Genomic DNA, 4,600 nt, shown 5'->3' with positions numbered 1-4,600 from the left:
GGGGAGGGGGGATAAAAGAAAAAAATAATAAAATAAAATAAAATAAAAAATAAATAAAATTATTTCCCTGAGGAAGTCCTATTTGATAAAACACAAAAGTTTGTATTAATAACATTTGAACATATAAATGAAAAGTAGATTATTTATATTATAAAATATAAAACTCTAAACTTTTACAATATGAAAGTCTAAACTTTAATATTAAAGCTTATAACTCAATTGAGGAGAAAGTTTGGAAAGTTATTCAGCAAGAAGTGTTCAGAAAGGAAGCAGGACCTGAGAGATCAGGAGGGCGCTCAGGACACCTGGTGGAATGGGAGCCTGCAATAGAAGTCAGTGTGCATTAAGGAAAACAGAGATGTTTGACAGAGACAGGAACCTCCTGGGATCCCCCAAGAACCCTCTTGCAGCAAGCCTCAGAACTGAGGGGGCAGTGGTCTCCCCGCTGTGGAGTAACTGGATTGAGCGGGTGAGAGGGACCCTCAGAGGTCACTAATGATTTAGGAAATCTTTTTGTCCTTCTGTTTGATTTTTATCAAAATAGTTGCCTGTTTTCTGGATTTTGTCTTAAAAAACAAAACCAAGTATACCCATTATAATTAATTTACTAATGGATTTTGGTTTTCAATAGTGGCAAGACAGACCAAGAGGAAATGTAACAGGGGTTCACTTGATGCTTTGACTATATCCCTTGTGGCTTTGAAACATACATTTTTTTTTTCTTTTTCCCACCCTTCTTCTCCCTCATCTTCTTTTCCCTAACTTTCTCCTTCCTGACCTTTTCTTCCCGGATCTTCTTTTCCTTAGCCTTTTCCCTGATCTTCTCTGATCTTTCTCTAACCTTTCTTTCCTGATCTTCTCCTTCCTGATCTCTCCTCCCTAATCTAATTTTCTCTGAATCACCTCTTTAAAAGCCCCCTGTTCCTTCTGATGGGCAGAATCACAGCCTCTGAGACAGGAGTCCCCTGTGTCTCTCCTTTGCTATCCAAGCAATAAGCCTTATTTTTCCTTTTTTTCAAAACTCTGTCCTTGTTATTGGATTGGCATGGCATGGCATGAGCTTTTGGCAACAGAAACAAGCAGAGAAATCAAACGGGGATAAAAAGAGAGGTATGAACATCCTTAAAAAAATAATCTCTGTATCAGGTAGGATTTGTGTTGGCAATATACAACAGTATATTATTAATTTAATAATATTTGCTTCAATATCTTAGTGTTCTTCTTTCATGTACAAGACATCTGGAGAAAGGCTGTCCAGGGCTGGAATGGTGGCTCACAGAACCAGAGTCGACCCCAGGGTCCTTCCCTCTGTCTCTTCTGCCAGTCTCACCACCTCTACACTCCTGGGACAGGAAGGGAAAGGTGGAAAGGACCAGAAAACTCACCTTCTAGCAGAATCGACTCCTGTCCTCCTGGAAATACCACATTGCCAACTCATGGTCAAGTCACATGACCAGTCCTAACTGTAGGGAAAGCTGGGAAAGGTTACCACCATGAGCAGAATCAGAGCTCTGTTACTAAGCAAGAAGAGGAAACTAGATAGACAGTGGGCAGACCACCGGTGGTCTCCGTCATGTTCCCCAACATGGAAACCCTGCCTGGGCTACCAGGACGTTCCTAATTCTTGCTACACTCTGGGCCTTCATAAATATTTACTGACTTAGAATGTAGGGGTTTAGAAAGTGAAGTCTGAATTCATTTTAAGCAGAGCAGGAACACCTCTTGGTAGTGATAGTGGCCCGAGTGAACAAGGGTAACCGCTACTGCTGGCTGAGCTTGAACTCTGATTTTAGTAATTTATGTAAGAAAAATTCCTCCTGAATATATTGCTTATATATTGCCTTTTCAGAAAGGGCCACTGTGACTGCTCTATTTAAGACTGTATTGGCCGCTACCCATCGTCCTGGTACTTCTTATCTCATTTTTTTTCTTCTGCCAGGCAGAAAGCAGTGGACAGAGGTCATCCAGACGACCTCTCCAACAATCCCCAAGGTCGGCGTTGCCATTGCCCCCTGTTACATACTTGGCACATCTAAGGTTTGGAGGGCTGGATGAGCTTTGCCAGTAATCAGGCAATGGAGCTGGAGTATATTCTGGATTTTTTTCCTTTCTTACTCTTAATGTCGCCATTCTACTCCTTTTCCTTGTTTGTATTTTGCTGCTTGTCTTAGCTCAGGCTGCTATAACAAAATGCCATAGACTGGGTGGCTGAAACAACAGACATTTATTTCTTACAGACGGATATTTATTCCTTTCTTCAGGCTGCGAAGTCCAAGATCAAAATGCCATTGGGTCCAGGGTATGAGGGCCACTTGAAAAACAGCTCTTTCTCTTCCTCTTTTTATAAGGCTCCATTCCCATCATGAGATACCCACATGAACTGATGGAAATTTGGAAATTTCCCAAGGTCCTACTTCCAAATACCATTATATTGGAGGTTATAACTTCAATATATGAAACAAAAATGGAATGGGGACGAAAACATCCAGCCCATAATATTGATTTACTGGTAGGTGTGGGGCAGATGCTACTACTTAATAGATCATATGCAGCCTCTATATTTTTCTTACTAAAACAACTCTGATTTTCTTCAAGATGACTATGCACCAGATAAAAAAAACCATTTACCTCATTTGCAAACAGAAAAGGCCATGAAACCTAGTTGATGCCTGATGAGATCTAAAAGAGAATATTGGATGGCATTTCCAGGAAAACTATTGTTTTCCTATTTAGAGAGACTAATTAGCTGGCATGACTTCTTTCAATCTTTCCCCTTCTGCCTGGAATGCAGACTGAGTATCTGGAGACAGCAGCTATTTTATATAATGAGGTCAAGAACAGCATATTATAACAGAGCATACAGTTAGGAGTCTGCAGGACTTCTACCAAAGTTATTGTTACTTTGGAAAAGCCCCATTTGATGAAGCTGCCATATTTGGGTTTCTATTATTATGCAACTGAATTGACACCTAATTGAAATGAGACATTAAATTTCTTACTGTAATTGTTTTCTAAAATGAAATTTCCTTGTGTTTATACTAATTTTTCTTTTTTGAAGGGGAAGCGCTAGGGATCGAACCCAAGGCTTCACATTTGCTCTATTGCTGAATCGCACCTATGTCCCTACCATTTTTGCTTCAGGTATAAATTTGGAGGTCATATTAATTCAATATTCTTCTCATTTTATTATTAAATATGTCTCTTCCATTGTATGATTCTTTTAAAAAAATTCTTTAGAATATTACTTGCAAAACTCCTTTTCCCCTCTCAGAAAGAAGTTGAAAGTTCTGGGAAGGCTGTGACCCTCTCCCCTCTCTGGGGTCTTTCCACCTCTCTAAAGAGTAAGAAGTGATATATCCCACACAGACTAGACCCCACACGTCCATTGGGGATTTTACTCTCCCTGGGGCTCAGCACAGGGCACAGGGCCCCAAATCCTTTTTTTTTTTTTCCTTTCCCCAGGATCCTGTAACACCTAAGCTAGGGATAGCAAATAGCATGCAGGTCTAATCCAGTTCAGGAGGAATTTCATTTGGCTCAGACAGCATTTAAGCCTTCTTGTGAAAAGATTGTGAACATTTTAAAAAATGAGATCTTTAGCTTTTTAGATACAAATACTCAGTTTCAGAACATGCAGAAGACAAGAGCATGTTAAAGGACACCAGCAAATCCAGACGCTGGGAACTTTGTAAGACAAGGGAGTTGGCTCTTTAACAAATACACTGCAAAGGGGAAAAGATGAGGGGAATAAAACAGTGGATTAAAGGAGACTTGAAAATATGTCAATCACTCAACTCACAGACCTTGTTGGGATTGGACAAACCATAAAAAATCAAATTAGGGCTGGAAGCAGACCTCACAGGTAGATCGTGTCCTTAGGCAGCACAAGTCTTGGCTTGGATTCCCAGCATAAATAAATAAGTAATAAATTACATTAAATAAATATTTTATGAGAAAACTATAAGTTTTAACACTGATGGGACATTTGATGTTAAGAAATTATTGGGGTTTTTTAAGCTATGATACTGTGCCATGGTTAGAAACAAGAGTCCTGTCTTTATAAAGAAAAGGATGGATTAGGGATTTACTTTAAAATAATTCAGGATGGGGAAAGTAGTGAAGTTATGGATGAAACAAAACTCATGATCAATAATCATTGTTGAAATTTGGTGGTGGGTGGGGTTTACTATGGTCTTTTGTTTATTGTTAAATATGTTTAAAGTTTTCCATAGCATTAAAAAGAACGTGTGTGTGTGTGTGTGTGTGTGTTGTGTGTGTGTGTGATGGTACTGAGGAGAAACCTAGGGCCTCACAAATGCTAGGTAAGTATTCTACCACTGAGCTACATCCCCAGCCCTGTAATAATATTTTTTAAAGAAGAACTTCCAGCTGGGTTTGGTGCCCTGTAATCCTAGTAGCTTGGGAGGCTAAGGTAAGAGGATTGCAAGTCCAAGGCCAGCTTGAACAATTTAGAGAGGTCCTAAGCAATTTAGTGAGACCCTGTGTCAAAATAAAAAATAAAAAGGGGGGTTGTAGCTCAGTGGTTAAGCACTCCTGGGTTCAGTCTCCAATACCAAAAAAAAAAAAAAAAAAAAAAAAA

General features: G+C 39.4%; 1 long non-coding RNA gene across 3 annotated transcripts in view; it reads left to right on the top strand.

Annotated features, from left to right (window-relative positions):
* LOC125617162 overlaps window positions 1–4,600 on the top strand; it is a 51,728-nt gene that overhangs the window by 44,608 nt on the left and 2,520 nt on the right. For 2 of the 3 annotated variants that reach the window (XR_007348057.1, XR_007348055.1), the window contains one exon: window positions 3,059–3,141. The exons of the other annotated variant lie outside the window; for it this stretch is intronic. This is a non-coding gene — a long non-coding RNA (uncharacterized LOC125617162). The remainder of the gene's footprint in view (window positions 1–3,058; window positions 3,142–4,600) is intronic. 3 annotated transcript variants of the gene reach the window in all.

This window comes from Marmota marmota, unplaced genomic scaffold, assembly GCF_001458135.2.
Source record: "Marmota marmota marmota unplaced genomic scaffold, marMar, whole genome shotgun sequence".
Taxonomy (NCBI): Eukaryota; Metazoa; Chordata; class Mammalia; order Rodentia; family Sciuridae; genus Marmota; species Marmota marmota.
This window is presented reverse-complemented; position numbering and strand designations above follow the sequence as displayed.